Here is a 26,305-nt window from a genome sequence, read left to right on the forward strand (position 1 = left end):
ATTTTCCTGTGAGTCCTGGCAATTGGCAACTGTGTGGTTACCTATTTCCCATGACATTCACCTCTTGTCCTTAAGGATAACAATTTTACTGGCAAACATCTTATGAGCAGAGGTTCCAAAAGAGGACCACTCCCAATTTCACAAAAGTCTTTGATTCTTCTTTGCTGTAACTTATTAGTTTGATGTTCTGTTAAGGCAGAATTTTTTAGGGGTAGATACAGATACTTTTGGCTGCAGGCACAAAGTTCTTTAGACTCTTAAATTGGATTTAGTTGTCCAGAAACCTTTGCAAAGCTAGGTCTTTAGAGAGCTGGAATTCACAACATTCTACATATCATTCTCTCATTAAGTCTAAAATGTCTCGAGACCCTTTTGATCCCTAATAAGTTGACCTGCTTATGGTAGAAAGACTGAGGATGGAAATAAAGAGACATAAGAAGTATAACAAGCAGCCCTGATACTGCAGCATGAGAGAGAAGTGGTGAAGTCTCTGGCTTTATGAAAAGATGGATTTTGATGTGGGAGCTGAAGAATGTCATAGGGAGGCTATATTACATGCTGAGAATAGCATCTAAAGACCTATATTTAGGAACCTGACACATTCCTGAAATGTAGCTCTGTAATTATTTTGCATGTTATTGTACGGTCAGATTATTAAAAATGCATCTGATGTTGGATACTAAAAATGCCAGCTGTCATGCTGCAATAATAGCTGTAATTAATTGTTGGTAATAGTTAGCTGTACATGCTGTTTATCTACTGATCTCAGAGCAGTTCATAAAGATCATCAGTATTACTGTCCCAACTGGGAAAGTGTCTTTTTAAGGAAGCCAGGTTTCCTAGCTCTTTGCTGCAGTTCTTCACTTGTGCAGTTCTATTTCAGCTTTTTGCTCTGCCTCAAAACTCCTTCTGCCCATCTCTCCTGACCCTCTTATGAGTGATTTCAGTTCTTTTTGACCCTCAAGGCCATTTTGCTCTGCCACTCACCTCTGAGATTAGCCTACTTTTACCTTTTACAGTACTCAGGCTTAAGTAATACAAATTCTGACACCTCTGGTCAAGCAAGCAATGTTTAGGCCTCAGTAAAATATCCTTATACGGATGTGTTTTCTGAATTGATTTCTGAGAGGATGAAATGGAATAAAAATAGAGGATTCACCAAACTGTGGAGAATGAGACAGAGATCTAAACTGCAGAATCTGCTGCCGCTGTTATCAGCTAGTGAGTGGGTAAAATTAAAAAAAAAGCAATGATTATCTATAGAATCTGAACCATCAGAACAGAAGCATGTAAGTCAATCTGTTTAAAAATCATGGAATCATCTCTGCTTTTCCTGTTATGTTGATATAATTTGCTCTTGTCACAGTTTTCTTGCTTTCATAATGAAATGAAGGAAGTAGAGAATACTGTCTTCTGCACCATAAAATTAATCACTGTCTAATTTCACAGTTGCTTTTTTGACCATTAATACAGTACCAGTTAAGGGGTTTTTTTTTCCATCTGTGGTTTCTCAGCCTATATATTCTAGTTAGAATCTGTGGAAGTGTTCAGGAGTCTACCTGGAAGATGAATACAACCAATCTTTTTATGTGTACTGATTGGCATCCCAAAATCAGTCCCTCAAGACAGGCTTTTCTTCTGTTATCCTGTGAACTCCTTCATATCCGTATCATATGTTGAGGATTTGCTTTCATCATTTTCTCTGTTGCTTTCTGTTGCTGACAGTGTTTATGGGTGCATCAGTGCCTACCTCTTTGCTCTCCAGAACAACCTACTGTTTCAATTTACTTTCTGGATGTTGCACAAGTCCCTCCCATTAGAATCCCTGGCCTGTTTAGGAGTCAGACCTGAAATACAAAATCCATCACAATATTTTGGTTCAGAACAGGTGCTGCTTGGTAGCATGTTCTTGCTGCTCCAGCTCAGCTCATGCATCCTGTTAGTTTATACTCTTTATATATTTATACTTCCTACTGTTAGTTTATAAGTTTATTAAGGACACAGGTGAAGTATAATTGTCACAGCCTTTTAATTAATACTCTCTTGTTTTGCAAGGAGAGAGTTGTTTTTTCTTCTGGTGCATTTAATATTTCTGAAAGGTATCAGATAAGTGGTGTAAAGTCTTCCAGATGCCCCCAACCCATTCTGACAATATGTGTCACAGTTCTTATTGCAGTGTTTCCTTACTGAATGGCTTGTTTATGGGTAAGAGGTTTAGGAGCAAGACAAGTGGAGATCTGGATTTTCTCAGCTGAGACTCCAGCTTAGGCTAAAGTGAATTTTAATAGAAATAGCTATGGACATAATCTCCAACTGTTAAATAGTGGTCTGAGAGAGTGATCTGTCTTCATGCAACCCACTGACTCCACCTCCAAACGTCAGAAATTCTTGATCACTATTAACAGTGTCTCACAATTTAGAAAAAAGCTGTTTTGTACTGTGGAGTGACAAATAGGTCAGGAAACAGAATGTTATGACGTTCTCTAAAACAATATATTGATCCAACCTCAGAGGAATTTGTACTGGACAGAAAGCAACAGTCAATTTGTCAGGGGAAAGAAGAAAATTTACTAGGATTAGGAGAATACACAAATGGTGAAAAGAAGCTGTACTTCTGGAACAAGAGATTTGATGCCAAGTATTTATTTAATTTGTCTTTAAAATTTCAGAGCAACTATCAAATTACTCCTCAAATCCAATTTGGACAGCTTTTTTTCCTGGCACATGTTGGTGGACCAGTACAGTTTAGAAGCCATGTTATGTAGTGAAAGAGCATTTAGGATGAGAACCTCATCTTTTCCCCAGTTCCTAGTAGCACTCTGGACACCTAAGCTATTAGATAAAGCACGTGAGATTTAAGCAGCTCTTTGCAGAAGTAGCTGTCATGGTTTCTCATTTGCAAATCCCATGAATTTGGAGTAGTATGGAGCTCTCCCAAGCTACTTTAAGATTGTTTTGCCCTAAAGCACGTGACTGATGCACTGGTGTAAATTCAGTCCATGTAGACTTTACCTGCAATGTTTGTTCAAACTTGTGGGTTACGGAAAACTTCTTTGTAGCAAGTTTTTCTGTTTTCAAGATGTTGGTACTTCACTTGCTGCAATTAAAAGGAGTTGATTATAGCTTCAGTGTGTTAGGTATCAGACATTCCACGTCTGATTTCATGGGGGAACTGTTAAAACATCTGAAATAACGTTTTGGAGAAACGTTATTTGTGAAATTTAGCTGTTTTATGCAAAAATGAGTTTTATAATTCAAAGAAAAAGACTGCATGTATTTACCCAGGGACACAAATATAGGTTTGAGACGAGTGTGGGATAAAGGCATTGTCTGAGGTTTGAACTTTAAAATTCTGTCCTTACATGCATTTCTCCATGTCACATTCAGAAATGGAAAAGCCCCTTTTTTCATGGATCCTGTGTTGTGGTAACTGTTGTTAAAATTGACTTTTGAGTAACAACTGTTGTATGTCTGATTTTATGAAGTTCATGTTCTCATAGCTGGCAAAGAACGTTACTAGACTAGACTTTCACAGCTAAAAATTAACTCCAGCTCTATCTGAGGTTTCTTTTCAGTGAATAAAGTAATATATTCATTAAATTTCCCTTACTTACATTGTAAGTAAAATTATAGGGATTGACTGCTATGGTCACCGAAAGCAGCTAAAGAGAATATTTGTGGGAAGGAAATTTTAAGCTCATAATGATGACTATTTGCTCTGGAAAACTGATTCAATTCTGCTCATCTGAAGAAATGGAGCATGTGACCTGTGTGTCAGTGCAAGGAAGGTGGTTATGAAAAACTAAATGCTACAATAAATTTAAGTAGAATTTTGTGCTTAAAGTGGCTGGAAGTTCCTAGTGTTTAGGCGAACCATCTCTTCCCTTCTTGTTTCTGCATGTGAGTTGTTGCTTTTGCTCTGTTTGAATCAAAGCACAAGGCTGAAATAAGACAGTTTATGAAGAGCCTGATTTGAAAACTGTTGTCATAGTTATGCATCCTACAGTCACTGAAGCCACTTATATTCTGCAGCCACTCCATCTGATCCTGGGAATTGCTTTCTCAGGAGACTAGTCCCAGAACATCTAAATTTGGGTGCAGAAATACTGGATGGTAGTTATAAAGTAGATCACAAATTATTTTATAAATGGTGACAGCATATATAGTAAGATCTATATTTTCAGTCTAAGTACTGTCTGATAAAGAAAGCTATTGCATTATATCCTGTTGTAATATATGTCATGTTATAACAACTGGAAGCTCCCAGTTAGGAATGTGATTTTCCTGTACTGAGTGCTATCACAAAATACAAATTAAGTTCCCTGCCAAAAATGTTTTACAAACTGAAATTTCAAGTCGAAGTTCTGTGTTTTGTTCAAATGTACTCCCAGCTACTGGAACCTCTGTATCCTTCCACTAAGTTCTGCTTTCAGAGTTTAAAAAAGCCTAACTGATACCTCAGCTTCATGCCTGTCTCTCTCTAGCTTGCAAGAACACACAGTTCTGGAAACTACATTTGGAATTCAATCACTGCTTGCACTGCTTTGTCACAACCCTTAATATTTCCTGTGACTTCCATGCAGCAATTGGGGTTTGTTTTTCAGAAGTATGTGCAAATTAATTTTGGGTACCTATGGGAAATTAAAGTAGCATTTTTGCAAAACTTGTATTTGCAACGTTATTTGAACATTCGAAATTATTTGGTCTACTGAGAAAGATTCAGACCCACTGTTCAATTATACAAAACTGGCATTTGTTCTCTCTGAGAACATCTCAGGGATGCTTTGTATGAGCTGTTTACAGACCCTCATTGCTTCAGAGACTGTACCAGCCTAATAAAGGCTTTGCTTGGTCATATGTTTATGGGAACAGAACCTACACTGTGACAGATCAGAGGTTTTCCCAGGATTACAATCCTGTACCATAACTTGCAAATCTTCTGGAGCTCTTAAGCTCTATGTCCATGGAGATAAAATGTCTGTGTGTAAACAAATGCTGCACTTTACTGTCCAATGCTGTAAATAGGTATGGTAACCTCTCATTGTGACTGCAGATAAAGCTGGGCTGATGGGTGTTGTTTTCTTATATCAAGAACCTGGTAGAATATGACAACTACTAGAGAAGTGTTTATTTAACCACAGATCCCAAATTTTGAGGGACCCTTTAAAAGGAACATACCTTTTGGAATACCTGAATGCTTTCAGAGTGGTGTCTTTTTTTACCAGCTGCATAAGAGGAATGCAAATGGATAATGGGATGCTTTTATTTTTGTAATAGTTAAAAGTTTCAAAGGCCAAAGGTACAGACCCCTGCTATGCTCCATGGTGAACACCCCGGTGGAATGACTTACCACGATAAATGTGTCCATCCATCTGTCCTCATACTATATATAGTCTTTATAAACTTGCAGCTACATAGTTATGTCTTAAAAACAGGGCAGATTTTTCCCTTGTGTATTTGTTCTGGCCATGAATCTCAAAGTCATTCCTTTCAAACCAGGACAGTGTTGCTTGAGGCAGGCAGATACAGTTTTCCTGCGATGACAGTTGTTGTTTTGCCTAAAGGATCAGTGTAATCCTCTTTTAAGTGTATGCTGGCTACCATGACAGGTTGGGGCTGGGAGGCAGAAGGTCTAACAACATGCTTTGCCCCAAGTTTTCCCCACTACACATGGAGAAAATCAAGTATTGAGCCTGCTTTGTGTGTTGTAGTTAAATACCAATACCCCTTCACTCCCTCACGCTACTAGTGCACATCTCCAGCAAAAGCAGGTGACAGTTTTCTACTAAAATCTACATATTCAGAGAGTCAGGCCACTGTGGTGAGAGAAATGTAGAGCTTTCAGTTGTTTATCCATTTTCCTATTAGTCTGGCATTCAGCAGGCTTTTTTTGTTAGTTTTAACAAATTTGCTGCTGATAACATCACTGGCACTTCAGTTCCATCCCAAGAGACTGTTAAAACCCGTCAGAGGAGCAAAAATCCAAAAGCTGAGTACAAATCCTCTTTCACCCCCCCTTGTACCTCTTAACAATATACTTCTAGGGAGATTTCAGCCTCAGTGGATGGGGTGAGATCCAAATGAAGGATAAAACATTGTTCCCTTTACAGCATATTGAAGAATGGTGTACAGTCCTCATCCAGCCAGTCCTCTTACTGCTAAAATCAGTAGTTAAGTTCTGTGAAGAAATGTTTTGCCCTTCTTTGTGCTCCTCAAGTCTAATTAGAGATGATGCCCACATATTGCCTCAACTGACAGTTTCTCAGGCATCAGAGGAGTCTGATCTCACTCCCACTGAAACTGCCAGGAGACTTTCCATGAATTTCTCTGGCAACTAAATGGGAAACTGTTTTTACCAGGTACTTTGATACTTAAAATATTGATGAGTCTGGAGGCTGTTTCAAAACTTGAAATGACAGAAGAGAAAAAAATCCCCCAATGGTAACAGAAAAATCTGTGACCTGAACAGTCTTGAAACAATTGGTGAGTAGTGAGCAGTAATGGAAGCTTGAACAGGCTCTGATTGGCAAATGTGGAACTTGAGATGTTTTACAATGCACCAGTAATGAAGAACTGGTTTATAGACCACAAAATTTTAAGACTTTTTATAAAAAGTGGGATTTTTTGGCACAATGCAGCAGTATAAAGTTTGCTATTCCTTTCAGTTTGCTCACAATAGGAGGGATTCTGCAACAAGATCAGTGGCAAAAATGCCTTTATGTTTCCATGGTGTTTCTCTAAATTAAATATACTTAGAGGTCTGAACGAGTGGGTTTAGTTGCAGGGCTGAGACCTATGTTTATAAAACTGAGGTGTCATCAGAGGGAACAAGCATCAGTGTGGTAACCCTGATGTGCACAGAACAAATCGTGTAACTGGACTCTGAGCAGGGAAATACTTTTTTAAGACTGTTTACTAACAAACTCAGAGGTCAGTAGTACCTACCATCAACCCCCTCTCTTTAAAAATCTTTTAACTGGATATTCCCATATCAGCTCCTATGCAACATGTAGAAGATAATATCATCAGAGATTCTCTCATGCAGTTTTGGTGACTGTAACTTTATGTATGTGATTATTCTATAACACACTAAACACCCTCACTAGAGCAGAAGGTATTTCTGGTATCTCTCCCAACTGATATATATGGCAATATCTCCTAAAGCAGTGCAGGAGACAGGACTCAAAGGCTATTCAAACAACTTTTCTAAGCTTTTTTGTTTATTTAAGAACAAATATGTTCTTTCTGTAACTTGGGAACAAAACATATGCAACAGAGAATAATTACAGAGATATTCTTAGAGAAATGGTATCAGTTCAGCCACTACAGCTGGTATGTAACATGTGATACTTCAGTGAAAGGACACCTGTGGTGGAAAATGAGTCTCAAGTGAGCGGTTCTGTACTTCCATACACCCAATTCAAAGCCTTTACATCCAATCCTAGCAAGCTTGAACTGAACCCTACGAAGCTGTTTTAGTTTTTTTATAATTGAAAATGTTTTCCAGGTTCTTTTTTTCCATGTTTCTAATGTAGTTATTTTTTCCTGTCAGATAAGGACATATTTGGCTGACCATCTAATTATGACACACTGTTGATACAGTAAGTCAAAAGAGGTGTGAGACTGATAGATATAGAGTAGCACTACTGATAAGTTGCTCAAATATTGCATTTTATTTACTTTGCCTTTGCTAACTTGCATGTTTGAACATTACAAAAGATTGAGCACGTGTGAGCAAACAAGCTTCTTACTGTAATCTACACTCTAATAGCCACTGTTTGTAAATGTTTGTGTTCTGGTTTGCTAGCTTTGGAATATGTTTTGGTCCTCCAGTTCACACCTTTCCCTTTCTCCTGGAGGCAAGAACTTACTCCAGCTGAAGCTGAGATTCTTGGTCAAACTTCAACAGCTGGAGCCTTGACAGCTATCAAATCTTGTGAAATTTCACAATAATTGCAGAAATGGGTATTAAAAGTTGTTCCTTTCTTTTATTAGGAATATTTTGTGGGGACTTTGAGCTATGAAGTTGTGCAATTTTTGGAAGGCTGTGTGGATCATGATTAACATATTCTAGTTGATCAGGACCAGGAAATTAGCAAGGTCCTTACTGTGGTCTCTATGGATCACCACATCTACAGTGCCAGAGTGGAGTGGGTGAAGTCACCTGAACCTTTCACTCTGATGAAAGACTGGGAAAACGAGTACAAGGCCTCCATACTTTCCTAGAAGCAAAAAAGTCTGAGTGGCTGATTGCCAAGTGCACCATGCCAAGAGTTGTTGGGATCTCCCACACATTCCAATGGGAATATTAACAGGTCTACATATTGCTGGGTAAAGTCTTCCAAACTTCCAAGAGAGCTATGAATATCTGCTGTTTAATGTATGTACGGTTTGTGGTCCCTTGCTATCCGGAAACTCTCAAAACTCTGCAAATACCTTATGAAACTCTCACACCCAGACAGCTCTCCAAACATTCCTTCTCCTCTCTTTGAACATATGTGGTCTCAAAATCCTAAAACCATCTGGAAGTATCGGCTATAGGCTTCCAATCATCACCTTGTAATAGGATTAGCACCCCATCAAGCCCACAGATGCTGGGCATCTGCTGAAATAGCTGTAATACTTTGAAATAGAAAATGTCATTAAAGGGGTGTGTGCAGCCTGAACCAAAGCTCACCAAAGTCAGTGAATTCTGCTATTCCATGTTGCTTCAGTGGGTTTGGGTTAACCCATGGTCAATAATGACTTTGGATCTTTTGAGTTTTTATCCCATCTGAATATACTCCGAAGTAACTTTTAAAGACTGACTGAGGTGTGTTCTGTCCCTTTATGCTGTGTGAAAAGAAATAATATAAAGTGGCTACCAAAAGTCTGCTCCTGGACACGACAAAGACACTCTGGAGAATCTCTGGAAGAACCTGAATCCACGTCCTTAGGAAGGTGACAAAGGAATGTGACAGTGAGTACTTGACTGACTCCTAGCAGCACTGTAGCCTGTAAAAGGGTAAAGTCCAAAAAAGTTCTAACTTAGGTTTTGGGCTGTCTTAGTGATGTTCCAGACAGAAATCCAATGACCTAGAGTTGGGGTGTTTGAAAGGTTCCTTTGGTCTCTATCCTGCTGCACTGTGGGTGCTGTGCTCTGCCTCCAAGGAGAGCAGTCAGGGAACCCCAGGCTTCTTGGCACCTATTAAGCTCAACTTTCTTCTGTAATTTTATCAGAATGACAAGAGACTTCAGTTCTAACCTTAAAAAACCAGTTATCATTGATAACTTTTACTATTTTAGGGGATCTACCTAAGCCCTATCTATCTTAAAAGACAAGAGCATTTTTAACAGCTACTTGTAGATTCTTGGTCTGTAGGTTATAACTTTTTCATTGCTTGTTTGCCTTTATTCTGTGTTCTTTTTGGTCATTCCATTAAAAAGTGCATCCTGTGTTGAACAATCAATCCTTCCAGCAAATTATAAGCCATTTGGAAAACATCTAAATTAGTGCCATTTTTGACGAGGAGGTGACAATGGCTCTGTCTTCCAAGAGACATAAAAAGGTTATCAGGTATTATTACTTGCCCACTGAGAATTTGGCATGAATTCAAGTCCTTTGCTGGATGTGAAATTTCCTGAAGAAATACAGAGATGTTGTGGGATTGGTTGGTTGTGGGCTTTTTTGAGCAACATGAATTTTCTACTGGAAAAATGAGATATGAGTCAGCATCGAAATTTCTGCAAGAAACAGCAGGCATCTGGGTTTTTGTGTTTTTTTTTTTTTTTTTTTTTTTTTTTTTTTTTTTTGTTTTTTTTTTTTGTTTTTTTTTTTTTTTAGTCTCATTCATATTTTCATTTCACCCATCAGGGGAAGGAATCTAATGATGCTTGTTTCTAGATCTGAACATCATCTGAGGACATTTGGATCTCTGTCTTTGATGTGGACCCATCAAGCCTTCTAAGTAAGTTCGTGAGAGAACAGTAAAGGACTGGAACTGAAAGTCAAATTAGAAATTCTTCAAATGGGAAGGCATGTGTTTGCTGACAGTAAAGGAATTTTAAGAGGCAAGCACCAGCTGTTACACTAATGGAAGAAAGACAGAGCACATTTGACCTGGCAATTATTTGGGGATTTTATTGTAGTAGAACAAAAGGAAAGTCTGAAAACACATGAAAACTCTTATGACTGGGGGAGGGGGAGGTAGGGGGTGGAGAGAAGGAGAAGAGAAAGAAGGAAATTGCACGTGCCTTCAATTGCCCTTTACAGAGTGCCCTGGTCCCAAATGAAAATTAAGATGCAAATTGTTTTGTCTTTTCACATAAACTGCAGAACTTATAAAAGGAAATTCAACTCAGCACGTTCATGTTGGGCTTAATTTGCTCATTCAGTTGTGTTTTCCTGGAACAGTTGAAGGTGGGAAGTACTGCAGGAGTGGTCACCTTCCCCTGAGGTTTCCTGCCAAGGTGGTACCTTTATGCTGTAGCTGCAGGTTGCCCACAGGGTGAGTTTTATCACTGTTTCCCCCTACACCTCACTCATATGCCCACAACACCTGGCACTGTTTCTCTGGAGTCCAACTGGGCAGCTGTGAGGTCCCAGCAGAGAAAGGTGATGGAGATGCCAGAAAGGTGATGGAGATACCAGAAAAGCACAGACTCACATCCCTAGAGAGACTTTCTGCTTCCTGAGTTGCTGTGGCAAATGTCACTAAACGGAATTTAAGATTAGGACAACTGTCCTTGAGTGACAGAGACATCTTTTGCAAAACTTGAGTCAGATTTCTGGCCGAAGTTTGCAATTATTTGAGTCTGAGATTTTGGTGTGGTTTTTTTTCTCTATAGTAGGAATGAAGAAAAGGGATTTGAACAAAGTGACAAAGAACTCAGTGTTCACTCTCAAAATGTACTGAAACAGTACATTTTTTTTCTGTTTGAAATTAATTTTAAGTTATTAAAAAAACCCAAACTGAAAAACCCTAATGTTTTTCATCATCTCTTTTTTCCAGATTTGGCAGTGAAAATTAGCCACCCTTGCAGAAAGTCTGTTACAATAGTCTCATCAGCCAGGAAATGCACAATCTTATAACTGGTAAATAAATTGTTGCTTTGCTCACTTCATGTTTAGACTCGTCATTTGTTATTGTTACTTCTGGCAATCAATTTAATAATTTGGCAACTTGAACAAATATAAAGCTATACATCCAAAATGAAAAAAAAAAAACAACACAAAACAAAAAACCCCAACCCAGTACAAACACTAGAATAAGAAAACTTTGTATTGAAAGGTAACTTTGCAATTAAGAAGTTGAAAAATGTTTAGAAAGAGTGACATTTTAACAGTGTAGTTAAAAAGTACTTCAGTGAATGAATCCACTGAGCTCTGACAACCATGTTTTTTGTAGGTATTCCAATGTAATAGTGGTATGTGTGGAATATTGACTTGATGGATGATGAAGCCACCCACTCGGTTTCAACTGATTGTGAATCAAGCCCTAAATGCCTGGGGATGTTTCCTCAAATTCTTTTGTGCATCTTATAGGGAAAAATGAACCATTTCAAGGGTGGCTGATATTGGGCTAAGACAAATAGTTTTAGAAATGTGAGAGAAGTTGTGAAAGGGCTGCTGTTGTTTTAAGGAACTTAAACAAAATAGATTGCAATTATTTTTCTGCAATAAGAAATGTGGAGAAAAAAACGCAGGATAAGGATGCCATTATCATCATTTAAGAATAACTTTGTTTCAGAAAGAAGCCTAATAGGCTTTTTTTAAAGCCTATTAGGAATAGAAAAGCCATTTGTTTATTATTTCAGTGATATATTTATGACAGACCAAATGTGTCTGGTAAACTGAAAAAATCTGTTTAGCAAAGAGTGATCACTGGAGTAATGTGAACCTTTGCTTTATTTATTTCTGTGGTGCAGCTCTTTTGTGACTCTTGACTTTTTTTCTGACAGTAACACATGATGAGGGGCATACAAGCTACTAATTATATTGTACAAACACACATGCAACACAAAAACTTCGTAGTGCTTCAAAGAAACTACAGTTTGTGTTTTTCACATGGTGTTTGTACTTGTAAGGATCATGTTGTTATTTCTGTCATTCCAGGAGGAGCTGATTCAAAGCCCAAGGAAGCTGTTGAGTGAAATAGCGGTGAGTTTAATGTCATTAAAAGATGTAACTATTAAAGAGAAAATGATTGTGTTACATTCAGTCTAATGTTACAACAGCTGACTCCAGGTGACTGAGTTTGACCTCTGTGAATGCCAGAGATGAAATTGTCAAATTATTCAGGTACTTATTTGGATGAAATGATGCAAAAAGCTGAAAAAGATCCTAATAGGCAGGGAATTCATTGAGGCTAGAAAGACAAGGGTACCTAGTGAAGTGTGAAGACTGGGCTGAGGTTCTGAAATAAAAGGAGAAATCCCACCTAATGAGACCTGAAGTAAGATGAACTAACTGAGAGAGAGGAAAAATTTGCCTGTGCCTGCTAAATCAGGTTCCCATTAGAGAACCAAAATACATTATTTGTGATTTCAGTGTGAAGTGGAGGGAAAATACTGTACCATCAAGGAACCGAATTGGAGGAAGAGCATGCCATGGGCCCTCACTTAGTGCTTTAAAAATATGTTTTTAGCAGTCCTAACTGGATGCATAGCTGAATGACAGTGACCAAGGGAGGAATGTAAAGCTGCCACCCCTCCATACATCATTTGGGGATTCTCTGGGGTTAGGGAGACTTCATCACCCTCTGAGACTCAGACCAAGAGCAGATGACAACAATACCTGGGAGAGCAGAAAGAAATCTTTCTTGGCAAATGTAAACCCAGGCGGGTGTGATGAGCACCAGGCAGCTCCTATCACAAGAGTTAATCCATCCTGTGAAAGTAAGTTTGTCCCATTTCTTGCAACTATTCCAATCTAGCACTTCTCCTCTGACTGACAATTTTGAGCAGATCAGTTAGACTGCTGCCTCTTTTACCTGTCTTTTTTTTCCCCCCTCAGTCTATCCTATTTGCAGGCTTGTCTTTTTGCCCTTTCTGTACTATCACCTATGTCTTGCACTGAAATGGTTTTCTCATTTGTTTCTGTCCATGAGGGAGAGTGAGAAGGAAGAATATGCCACAGGTACTTTAGGAATAATAGAGTGTTCCTGGACTAAAATAATCAAGGGTTGACACACTGACCTTTTCCACAGCTCTGTCTGGCAGGAACAGCTATCAGCTGCTTTGAAGGGCATTCCAATGAGACTAATGAAATGGCAGCCCCACTGCAACCAGCTACTCTGCCTTTCTTTTGTCAGCCAGTGATTATCTGCCTTAGGGTGACTCCCTTTTCTGTTCCGTAGCCAATTTTCGGCTGATGGAGACATATCTTCTTCTGCTTGTCCCCGCTTCTCAAGACATTTGTTGCAGCTGAAACATTAATCTCCTGTGAAGTTTGTTACATGTTTTCTGAGTGTCTCAGGAAATGCTGTCCCCCCCCTCCGTGTGTGTACCCTGGCCAACATCCCCCGTGAGAACCCCAGCCAGTCAGCAAGACGTGAACTCCTTTTTCCTGAAGCCTGGTTGGCCATCATTAATCAAGCTGTTCTAATGGCTTGTTTTGTTCTAAAGTCAACTTCAACTCATGTGTGTGTAATTTCCTGCTGCGTCCCCAGGATCTTTCAGAAGCAGTGACATGATCTAGGGCCTTTTCTGGTTGCTCAGGCTGCTGAGGGATCTCACATGTTATAAAAGCCATGGCTAAGAGAGCAGGACCTTCTTCCTCAGCCCTGCGTGAGTATCATGCTGCAAGACTGTGATGCTTTTCCAAGAAGGGAAATAAAGTCACTGTGGAGATTTGGGGCACACCCTGCTCATTCCTGCACCAGCACTTTGTGAGAAAAAACACTCCCTTGGTGTGGTGCTTTGGGTCACTACCTGCCCCTGATGACTCTGGAAAATCAGAGCTAACTCCTCTGAAGGGACTGATGGACTTATGTGAGGATTATTGACATCAGAATCTCTCTTCTGAGGGAAAGGACAGGAAATTATTAAATCATGGAGGAAAATTATGCACCTTTTCTAGATTTTTTAAATTAATCTTGACAGGGAAGGAAGACTAGGGTGGCAACAGTTTCTCTCTTGCTGCTAATGTGGAGACAGAAGTAGACAGTGTAGGGTGGACTCCCCTCAGCTTTTACTCATGGAGTTTATAACCTTAATGTTGTGTCCCACAGTTATGTGGTTGGTCATCCTGCTGGAGATATTCCACTTCAGTATTATGTATTCCCTGAATGAATCAATGGCAGAACTTCCTTGCCGAGTATATTTATTCCATTTATGATATATTCTCTTTCCACAAAACCCATGCAATTAGTTAGGCCAAACAAAATTATATTCTTTGAAGAAACAAAAGTGTCCAACTGTATGCTTAGGTAAGAACCTGAGAAGATAGTATTCACACCTGATTAGGAAAATAGAGGCATAAAGCTCAGTCTTCAGCATCCTGTAGTTCTTCTGTTCTTCTGTGAAAGCAAAGCAATCATGAGAACTTCAAATGTAACTCTTTGCTTTGCTTTGTTTTTCTTGGTCCTTAAAGAAAGGGTTTCTTATTCGGCTGTATGGAATGTTTCATTTGACACAAACCAGATTTCTCTCTCTCTCCCCACCAACACTCACCCCCGTAAACCCTGTAAGATACTTTGATTTCTACAGTTTCATCATGATATGTTTTTCAAAGATACGTTTTTGATTCAAATTCTGAACAAAAAAGGATTTGTGCTGCCCTGCTTGATATATTAAGAATATTACTTTGTATTAAACTGGTAGTTTAATGGCTTTTTTTTTTTTCAGTCAATGAACTGATTTTGTAGCCTTTGGATGCTCTCTCTATGTTCTACCATGCAGTACAATGAGTTGTATTGCATTTTATTTAGTTCATTATTAGTTCCCTTCCACTTATGATCGTCTTAGTCTCAGTGCTGCAGCTTAGCACTAGTCCTGACACACTGCACTGTTATATTGCCAGTATTGACCAATTCAATCTGTCAAATGAGCTGTGAGATCATCTTTGTAAAAAAAAAGTAATTAAAAGTGGTTTGGTTTACAAGGGATCCTATTACTTGCTTACAATTCTTTAATTCTTATTTTTTTCATGATAAAAAAATGAAATGTGAAAAATATGTGCTACTGTTAGACAAATGGGATGGGTCCTCTTCAAAACCCTCCACTTTTTTTTTTTTTTTTTGCAAGATGAAGTTTGATGTTTTGCATCAATAGAGATGTAGCACAAAAGGAGCTTATTTTTCTGTAGGCAAAGACTAATCTGTGATTAACAGTCGAGGAGGCAAAACTTAAGGTGGTGTCAAGTAATTTTTAAGGTGGCAAAATGCCTGTCAAACTTTTACTTTGTAACGTGTTCATTTTACATGTGAAGCTCCTGGTTCTTCGATAAGTCTGTTAAAAATATGAAGCTGTTCTTATATGGAGGTTTTAAAACTAAATTCCTCTTGCCCTTTAACATCCTTCAGGAAGCCATCTTTCAGAAGGCTTTAAAATATCTGCTGCCTTCTGCATCTTTTCCTGTTGCTTGTCAGGCAGGTTTAAAAAAAAAAAAACAACAGCAGTCTTATATTGATCCATGGCACCTTCCAAAGTAATCATATGCCTTTTATGTGGCTGAATAAGTGCCAGGACTTTCATGGAGCAATGTGAGGGACACCACTGCTGTGACAAAGGCCTGTAAGAGGGGTGTCTCTCATGGGAGGGGAATGCACAATCAGCTCATGGACAGGGGCTGCAGGTGGGGTCAGCTCCAGCCTTTGGTGAGGCAGTGGGTTGCCAGGTTGTTAGAAGCCTTAAGTTCATCCTGCTTGTGAAGGAAACTTCCACAGAGCCCACAAAGGGTGGGAAAACCAGAGGGGTGGCCCTTTCTGGGCTAAGGGTGTTGAGCTCTTGTCAGCACCAGCTACAATAGGACAGGTTGGCTGACACCAGAGGGGACTGGAGCTGGGTTTGGTGGGCTGAACAGCCTCCAAAGGGCACCCCAGCATCCAGTCAGACCTTCACACAGAGGCAAAGGAGAGGCTGGCAGAGATGTGCGGGGAGCAATTCAGAGAGGGGGGTGCAAAGCTGTAAATCCTGCCCACACGCTGAGTGGTGTGATACTTCTGCTTCCTTGCTGAGTGCAATGTAGTGGTGCTGCTGGGAACAGTCCCCACAGCCACTCTGCTCTTAGGGAGCCTTTTCTTTGTTCTGGAGGTTTTTTTCTCTGTGCTTAAATGTTTATAGACTGCAAAAATGCAGGCTGTTCTGTATGGAAACTATACTCCTGTTTGCATCAAGAGGCTTTGTTTACTAAACCAAATAAGAATTAGACATAATTTATTATAATTATTCACCAGCTGGTCATTTAAAAAGCAAAAACCTTGGTACTATGTGCCTGGTGTGCCTGAAGCTGTTCAGTTTAAACCTTTATTAATAATGTTCTCATGGCTTTTTCTTTTAATTCCCATAATGGCCGGATATTGAGCTGCACATCAAAGGAATTTTGGTTTTAAAAGCAATGGTGAGTGCTACGCATTGCATTCCCTCCCCTTTGATCGCCATCAGCAGCACAAATAAATCTCATTAATCAATATTTTCTCTATTTCCTCCCTGCCTTTCTGTCAGTGCCAGAGATCTGTTTCCGATTTGCTTTGCTTTGTTTTAAATGAGGGGAAGATTTCTATGGCTATCTTCTGTCTAAAAGGTAAATTTATCATTACTTGAGGAATGAAACTCTATCTGTTGTAACTAGGACTTGATCTGAGCCTCCTCAGCTTGAGCGTCAAAGCAGGAATATTGAAGCAATTAGAACAGACATGAGTCTGTGAGCAATCCATTGGCCAGGATTCATTCACAGAAAATATTTGGTGTATTCTTGCCAACTGGAGGCAAATTAATAAAAGTCACAGTCTGTTCACAGGCAATTCTTGAGAAAAGTGATAAATTCCCTGAAAAAACTGTGACTTGCCCATCCACTTCCAGTTGTGACTAGAAATTACTACGAGTAACTGGTGTACTCTCCACAGAAGCCTCCGAGACACGGTCCTCTTTCATTTCCTCCTAAATACACAGCTTTGTAGTTTTGCTGTGTGACCCCACACTTGCTGCTGTGGTGTGAACGAATAACCTGAGAAGCAGTTTCAGTATAGTGAATGTGAGGAGGAACTGGAGACCTTTGGATAAAAGCCTCAGTCATCAGCAGTCTCCTCCTCCACAAAAGAGAGAATCCTAACTTTCAAATCCTGATCTCCAAATCCTAACTTTCTTCAAGCCAACTATTTAGGCCATATATATGTCCAGTATGTGGGAATATGGAATGCCTCAAAGCACTGTCTGTCCTTGAGAGCTGTGGGTGACAGAGAGGATCCGGTAGCGGTAAGAAGCTACATCTACATAACTAATTTTGGGAACCAGGAGTACATGATAACTGAAATGTTATCTCAATGTATAGGATGTTCTTAAGGTAAATAAAACTGCTTCTAGCCTCAGAGCTGCCCCATTCCTAACCTTGACTATATGTTAGCCATGCCATACTAACCATTACTTCACCATTCCAAGTGTGTTACCTATTTTAAGGCTTCAGTGTAAAACATGAAATGCAGCTTCACCTCTCTGCATTACCTACACTTGTAGTTTTTTTGTTTTGTTTTTGGGGGTTTTTTTATGTGGTGGGTTTTTTTCCTCTGTTTCCCCCATGTATGTTTTTTATTTGTCTTCAGTTTCCTGGTGCCAAACATTTTGGTGCATCTGCTGCCACCAATGAATGGCTGTGCCGGGAAAATCCAACTCCTTGGGGGCGGAAAGGGAGAGAAAGGATGATTATTTTTCCATTCTATTGAACAAAGCTGGCTTCTGTTGCCATTTTTAACACTCCAGTATTACTGGAATTAATTTGATGCATCTGTTCCTGAATTACCTCCCATAGTTTTAGTTCTTACTAGACTTCCAAACCACTGTTGATTTAGGCCTGTTTGTTCCAATCCATATTGCATTCCCATAAACTCTCTGCTATTTTAAAGCAATTTAATTGCTTTTTAAATCCTTCAATATTAAAGTTACAGTAAATTTCAAGCTTCATTATGTTATTAAACGTACATCTCTAGATTCTCTGTAGTGCTGTATAAAGCCTGGCACATATCACCTTGTCCAAGTATGCCGTGAATATTCATGTTCCAGAGCCTGGTCAGGAACAATTTTATGGGAAATCCACAATGTGTAAGCACTCTTTTTATAGGGATTCTCCAGATCCCAGCTTGAAGCAATTGCTGTTGACTTAAACAGCATAAATGTTGAGAGAATAAGTGCCTGTTGGTCATGGATAATATTTTCTCACAATTAACCTTTTCAGGCAGCTTGCCATTGACAGATAGTTGCTTCACCTTGAATTTAATGTTTTCCTACTTAAAACTATGGGAAGATAAAGACTCATTTAATCAATATATATTTGAGCTGATCTTGTTGAACACATAATTTCATTTGACTGGTGCCACTGTTACTCATCCTCTGTTAGTTTTCAGAGATGCATGTCCTCCTGGTTCTTATGCATGGATTTATTCAGAAGCAGGAGGAGAAAGGTGGGGGAGAAGTGTCTTGTAGATAGGGGTTAAAGAGATAATTCTGGAACTCCCATTAAAATGAAAGGCACCCTATTAAAAATCAGTCTTCAAACATGCTGCTGGGGAGATCCATATTTTCTGCCTTCTTCAGGTTAAAATAATTTAACCCTCTAGTCCATATTTCTCCCTTTCCTTTCCCCTGCCCCAGGAAACAAAGCTGAAAACACAACGGAAGACCTAAAAACTTCCCCTAATCTTTGTCCAGCCTGGGACATAAATTTAGAACAGCATTACATTACACTTCCTATGGCCCCAAGAGGCTGATACAATGGCCAAGAATAGCTGAAATAGAGCAACACTCTGGCCATGTTCCCTCAAGCTCTCTCACACTGGGAACCGAAGCGGGAGAGGTACCGAGTTGCTGGGAAGGTCCCACGCTGCCCAGGGAAACCAGCTGGGCCAGTGCTGCCCTCCCTGCCTCCCTCCTGGGTGTGCTGACATGGATGATTTACAGCACCAGGAAGGGCCAGCAGGCCTGGGACATGCTGAGGAGCTGATTTTGAATAGGTTGTCCATATCAACAGTGAGAACAGTGAGGGGTCCAGAGGTGAAAGATTTATTTTAGGCTGTAAAGAGGTAAAAAAATGTAGGTTTGATACATGCCTTTTCCTATTATTTATCTAACCAGAGTTTCAGCTCCTCACAGTTAGGCTAAAATCCATTTGAGATTTTTTTTTTTCCTTTTTTATTTTTTTCCCCCCTAAAACTGAAGGTAAAAATAACTACTTTACCCAGTCAAAAGCACTTTGCATATCAAACGGTTAGATGATTTTTTTTAATGAAAGAAAGCAGTGGCTTATTTAAAAAAAACAAACTGTGAAGAAAATAATTATAGCCTATTTGAGTTCTAAAACCTGATATTTGGAAATCAAGTAAAGTACAAACCTGTAATAATGTGCTTTATTTTGTTTTTAGTTTATTTGTAATGCTTTTCCTTTGTATGCATGAAATAACAACAGCTCCAGATAGGCCAGTTACCAGCAATTGTAAGGAAAGAACCCACAAAGCATTAAGTCACTCAATTTAAGAGAAAAACTCCTTGTCCTTAAAACATTCCCTGGGGGTCAGTGACTTCAGCAAAGGTGGAAGAAGAGGTGGTAGGTAAACATTTCTGCTTTCTGTCCCACTCTTTTAAACCCTACACTACCTTGGACATTTTGAGCATAACGGATTCCTATGAATAAATGAAGTTACTTAATTTTGTTCTGGTGAAAGAGGAATACTGGTGCTAGTTGTTTTGGTTTTGTTGGAGGAAAGCAATAGTGAAGAGCTGTTAGGGGTGATCTACCTGGTTTTTATTCTTTTCTGGCTAGTCACATCAGTGAATGAATATTTACTCAGGCATCACTTATAGTCTGTATTGCAGGAATATTGAGAGAGAAATTCTTCTTGGTCCTTTGCTTCAGAGCATAATCCAAGGCATATTTGATCTCAAAATTGACATCTTGGGGAGAAAAATGCATACTTGGGATGATGTCCACCTATAATTTTTGTGCATGTAAACCTAAGCAAAATTCAACAACTTTCCTTTCATGTGTAAAATATTGTAATGCACCTTCCCTTTGAGGAGACAGTAACTTTTTAACCTCAATCGGGTGGTTTAACCTGAATCAGAAATCTCAGTCCCATTCTTTGGAAACCTCAAAAATTTCCAAGTGTTGCTGTGCTCAACTTTTTTTCTTTTTTTCTTTTTTTTTTTAATTCACCCCTCTGACATAATGCCCTTCAGATTCCCTTTCCCTCTCTTCAGCAGCAGAAGTGGCATTGGCTGTGTGGGTAGGACAGCACCATTCTGTATTTACTTCATGCAGCTGGAATGTCTCCATTTCCACCACCTTTCAACTGAAGGCTCCAGGTATGCTCTCAGGAGGTCTGTGCATTGTGATGGCACGGTACATGTGTGAGGTAAGCATACAAATTGAAGGCTACAACAGGTGTGCATGTGCCTGTTCTTACAGGAGCCAGGCTGTAAATCCCTCTGTGGGAAGAAAGGAAAAGCAAGTTCAGCTGCCAGACCCAGCCATCGGCTCTGCTCGTTTCAAGCACTTTGTACCCACCTTTGTGCTTGTGAATACAAGAGATCAGGGTGGTGCTGAATAAAGCAGGAAGATTTTAAATCTACTGTTCCTAGAAGTGAGTGACTGTGCCAGGTGCAGGAGAAGAATCAGTCAGGCTGAGACTGAAAACTGAGTTAACTTTTTGTGTATTCTTGGTCTTTAGAAGCAGCTAATTCCTTTTGGCAACAAGCAGAAGACATGCATATTGTAAGATTTTTTTTCTTAAGTGCCCAAGGGGCTTGGGAAAATGAGTCCCATTAACTTTCAATGAACTTGTTCAGCTCAGCCCTGAAGATGTTTTGGGTATTTTTCCCTCTGAGAGACGGTCCAAGTAGTTCCATATCATACGCAGTGGAAATAATGTTCATGTTTGCTTTACTGTTTCTACAATTTGTGGAAATAAGCTGGTGTGAAATTAAATCTGTTTCCTTCTGTCTCTCTGTCCTTGACCTTGCCAGTTCTTCTTGCCATTTCTTCCTTGGCCAAAGCCTGTATAATGACAAAAGCATGGCAGTTGCCTTGCAGCTGGAGGAAAAAAAATATAGATTAACTTCAGTCCTGCATTTGTAGAAAACTTCTTCTTGGCCTGATGGAGGAGGTCATAAATAACCTCTGGCTTCTACTTCAGCCACGATTTTACCTGGGAAGGTCAACTACATACCTCATTTCTCATTTTCTATGGTTATTACTAGTAGAAGGCAAAAACAGAACAGGGAATCCACTGGGACTACAAAAATGCTCGAGAATGCCAGGAAGTGCAGTGAAGCTACAAAGGGAAGTGTCCCCTCTAATTAGAGTTTATAGCTGCTTCTTTTTATCCATGACTGCTTTACTGAAGGCACTTGTCATGGAGAAGCACCCGCTGGTCCGAGTGTAGTTCAGTCTTCTCTTCCAGCTTGGGATGTCTGTGCATTGTACTGGCCCAGAAAGCCTTGCTGTCTGACTTGGCTCTGCTTGGCTACTGTTATTTCTGGTTTACCTCTGTGTGAGCTGAACCACGGGGATGTTAAGTTCATCCAGGCTGAGCAGTTCATTTGCTTCGCATCAGCATAAATCCAATACAGAAAGTCCCTGATTCCAGACTCCCACGGTGTGCACAGCACTGTGTTATCTCTCCCAGCTGCTGTGATGAGCCAACACTGAGTGCTGTGGTACCTACTCTGACTTTTCCATGATTAAGTGAGTTTGGGTATTCACAAAATTAAAATATCTTAACTGTGTAGAAGCTTAACTCAGAGATTGTTCCCTTTTTCTTTATGCTCCTTATATAGTCATAAGAGAGGGAGATAAGATCGTGTTTTGCCTGTTTGGAGAAACAAACCATCAAATCCTGTCAAATCAGAGTCGGCTTCTGGCTTACGTAATCCATATTTAGAGACTTAAGGTAGAAAGTGTGAGCAATTAAGGAGGAATTTATCTGTGCTACTAAAACGTGTGTCCATTTAGCTGCATGCATTTGGCTGACTGGATTTGAAGCTGGTAGCAGATGGGTGCCCAAACAAAGGGATGATACAAGGATCACTTAGAGTAGGAGCAAGTGGAATTTTGGTTTTCCAAGCAGAAAGAAGAATGTGTCAACCTCTTGCAAGATGAATTGTTCATTTAGTGTTTATTTTCAAAGTCTGCTGAAATAAGATGGTTATCTTAAGAATTCCGCCCACTGAAATCTGTGGATTTCTGTAGTTATCTGGTCCCATATCTTTTATTTTTTTGTGAGCTGGAAAGAAAGCAGGGCTTGTCTGGAAGGTAGTACTGAAGTTTCAGTGTCTTCTACTGAGTTAGATTCACTACTTGGCTATGGAAATGATCCCCAACCTATCAACAACTCTGTACACTGACAAACCTAAATTTATTAGAAGAGTACTGACTTTTTTTTATACACACAGTAGATTCTAAAGTGCTTTTTATATAGTTCAGTTCAAGTGTTTAAAGAGAGAAAGCATGAGAAATGTAAACATTGTTGACATGAACTGTTTTCTATTAATTAACTTATGCATATCAAACAGAATGCTGTTGCCAGCACTTTACATGCTGTTCCCTTTCCCCAGAAGCTTGTTTGCCAAACACAACACAGGTTACATGGTGGGAAAAATAATCAGGGGAGTCAAGGCTTGATCTCAACTTCTGCTGCCATGTACATGTCCCTGGCACACCTGTGGACATGTTTACAGGAGCAAGTAGTTCTACTACATAAACACAAGGGGCTGGGCTGCTGAATTACCTCCCTGGAGCTTTCTAATAGGTGCATTTGGAAGTTTTGGGTCTAAACAAGATCTCTGCACTGCTTGATGCCTTCTTGGAAAACTGGCAATCAAAGACTGAGGTGCTGGCTGGGTACTTGCAGCCTTGCTCCTTGGCATCCAGCCCTGGTATTCTTTTGTCTCAGTTCTGCCCAGCGGTTATCACACTGCCTCAGCATGGAGAAGGAGCAAAAACATTTTTTAAAAGTGCAAAGGAAGAAGTAGAATTAAGATAAACATTTACATAACTGGGGAAAATTACCCAGGAAGGACTGGAAATCTGATGACATTCTGTTTACCTAGTGCAGTATTAAAGCAGTTTGTGAGAGATACAAACCAGAACACTTTGTATAAATCACTGTGAATGTAAGGACCTGTGAAGCGAGACAGTAAACATTAAAATTATCAAGCTGGCTCAGCACAATAGAACTTACTCAAAACAAAATTTTGCACCATACCTTTACTAAAATTCTCTTGAGAAGGGAAAAGAAGAAGGTGGTAAAGAGCTTCATGTTAAGAAATGGTACTATATACTCAATATGTAACATCTACCAACTTTGCCCATTCTAACCAAATCTAGGCCTTGCTATTCTGTAAATGCAGGTCTTTCTGAGACCACAAAGTGTTCATCCTTGCTTCATTTTGTTAGAATGCTGTCACTAACATTAGGTAATCATGAGATGTGCTTGCACTTCTCATGCATTTTAGCCAGCAAAGTTGTGCAGAAATCTGGGCTTTGTATTGACCAGTTGTCTGCTTGATACAACCCTTGCAAGATATCAGACCCCATGTAAGAAATGCACCCTGTTGTTTCACAAACAGAGGCTTCATTTGGAAAGCTACCACAATATTTGGCTCCTCTTTCTGAAGCTAGTCTGAATTTTTCATGCCCTCAAATTAGATTAGATGCGTGTTTTCTCCCAAGATTTTGTTGTAATCCTAAGCAGGATTTCTCAAGAGTTAGGGTTCAGTTGCAATATTGGAGGAGGTGCTGGCGGGCATGGAAATGGATATTTCCTTTTTATTTTGGCTGGGCTAATCTAGCAACCCTCTTGATTACAGCATGTGGTGTGTGAAAGCAAGCATCAAACCAATCAGATAGGCAAGGCTGGAAAGGGAAGTAGCTAAAGAGGTCTGGGAAAAATCCACAGTGGGAGATCTGAGCAGAAAAAGAAGTTAGGGAATTATTAATGTGCAGATGGATAAGAAATTCTTCTCCAATGGGAAAGGACCACAGCAGCCACAAAATTCATGTTTTCAAAATAAAACACAGAGATCATTTCTTAATGAAAGCTTCTCAATAATAACATAAGACAAGCAAATGAATTAAAATAACATAACCACCCTTCTCACTGCCTGGGAAGAGAGAGAAATAGTTTTGTGCTCAACTTAAATTTTGTAATAAATACTGTATAAGAACATAAGCTTGATAGCATATGTCATGATAAATGGAGTCTAGTCTACCAGGAGGCATTTATTAATAAAAACTGCAGCGACAGCCAAAACAAACAGGCCTCCACAGAGCTCAAGTTTCTGCTTCATGTTCTTCACTTGCCAGTGATGTCTAGAGCTCTGTGCACAGCAGTGAGACACAGAGTAGCTGAATGATAAGTCAGAAGATGGATACGAACTACTCAGTTACACCAGTAGATATGGAGACACGGAAAAGAGTCTGGCATGAGTCTGATGAGACCAGGGAGTGGTGAAGAGGCTGATGAAGCCCAGGGAACACAGGAGCGTGACAACTGTGAAAGGAGTTCTGGGAGGAGGAAGGATGAGTTGCTTGAGTGCTGGAGCTGATTTATTCACTTTCTGTGGGAATGAAAACTAGCGGCAAATCCCAGTCCACTGTCAGTTCTGAACATCCAGACAGATTCTGGACTCGCATCCAAACAGTGTGTTCCCCTTTTCTTCTCACAGTTTCTTGCCCTTCTCTTTGTCTCTCTTATGTGTCTCTGCTTGCTGTGGTGGCAGCTGTGTGCTCCTTGAGAATGTAGTGTTTGAGGATTTCCCCATGGGAAATGTTTCTGGACTTTCTCAGGTCAATGGGAAGCTGCTCCTTGGATGAGTACCTGTGGTCGATGTGGCACAGTGCCCACACCTACTAGCTGGCAGTAAAATGTAAATGCACCTTCCTTCATTCTCTCTTTGTCAAAGCAGCAGTGTTCACACAGCAGGAAGATGTCAGGGCATTTTGGGTGGTCTAAGCATGTTCATATTGTGTTCTATTTTATTTAGTTTTATTTTGTTACATTTTTTTAACCTTTGGAAGCAGGTTGTGTTTTCTTCCCTTTGAAAGTAAACAATTGATTCCAAGGCCAGTAAAAATGTAATCTCTTCACAAGGCCTGAAGCCGAGCCTTTCCCAGTAATGTTATGGCAGGTCATTGTTCTGTCAAAAGATTATTAACTTTTTTTGGTGTTAAAATATAAATAAATAAATAGGAAAGTTGTACGTGCCCCCTGGGCACTCACTCAGCTATGAAAATACAAAGTACAAGTACATTTCGTGTCACAGAAAAGAGAATAGGGATATGCTTGGAACAATAGCAATCAATTTCAGAAATGCTGTCATTTATTAGGCATGGCTGCTTCAGATTTTTAAGGCATGCATAATACAATCTTTCTCCCTTTTACCCAAGCAGATAAAACTTTTGGTGGAATCAGGACACAACTCACATGAGGCTGTATGCAGGCAAACAGTAATTCATGACAATTCGTTCTGCTCTTCTCTGAGACAGATTGTGTTACCAAAGATTTGGTGTCCACTCTAATAAGAATTTTTTTTTTTTTAGATATGGTTCATCACTTCCCCAGAGCTTAAAAGCCATGTATATACCATGAAGAACAAGATGAGAATTCTTCTCTTCCAGGTCAGCTGCTATTTAGGTATTATAGTACATAAATACATGTCTCTCTATTTCTTCTCTAAGACACAGAGTATCATAACTCGATTTATTTTCCATTACAACAGTGTTAAGTAGCTGTTATCAATGACATAAATGAAGAGTACCGTAATAAAATTCTTCCATAGTATCCAGGAGTTCCTTTTTCACACAAGAAACTCCCCATCCCAATACCCAGAGCCGAACTTGCTGTTGGAGCCCTGGCTTACTGGTGTGTTAAAAGTTTTTGGCACTTGAAAGTAGAACATATAAAACTGATTGGTGTTGAAGCTTAGTTTGGGGAAAAAAACCAAAACATTTCATATCTGATCTCTTGCTCAGCTTTTGCACTTGGGAGGTCTCTGGCTTACTATAAAAATCAGATAAAATTTCGTGCCAAAATCAAGAGTCATAACAATCCATTTAACAAACTTGCCTGATTTGCTGGAAGATCTAACACTTGATCTTCAGACATTTGTCTTTGCTCTC

The 26,305-nt window shown here is 39.6% G+C and overlaps 2 long non-coding RNA genes across 2 annotated transcripts in view; both read left to right on the plus strand.

The window, feature by feature from the left end:
• The window catches only part of LOC135415268 (uncharacterized), a 42,975-nt gene extending 36,397 nt beyond the window's left edge, over positions 1-6,578 (plus strand). Inside the window, exon 7 of the long non-coding RNA XR_010431036.1 lies at positions 6,360-6,578. This is a non-coding gene — a long non-coding RNA (uncharacterized LOC135415268). The remainder of the gene's footprint in view (positions 1-6,359) is intronic.
• Positions 6,579-8,960: 2,382 nt separating this feature from the next.
• On the plus strand, positions 8,961-25,804 carry LOC135414096 (uncharacterized). Its single transcript, XR_010430570.1, has 4 exons — positions 8,961-9,947; positions 10,992-11,074; positions 12,095-12,139; positions 25,727-25,804. It is a non-coding gene; the product is annotated as an uncharacterized LOC135414096 (long non-coding RNA).
• The last annotated feature ends 501 nt before the right edge of the window (positions 25,805-26,305 follow it).

This window comes from Pseudopipra pipra, chromosome 5 (genome assembly GCF_036250125.1).
Source record: "Pseudopipra pipra isolate bDixPip1 chromosome 5, bDixPip1.hap1, whole genome shotgun sequence".
NCBI lineage: Eukaryota > Metazoa > Chordata > Aves > Passeriformes > Pipridae > Pseudopipra > Pseudopipra pipra.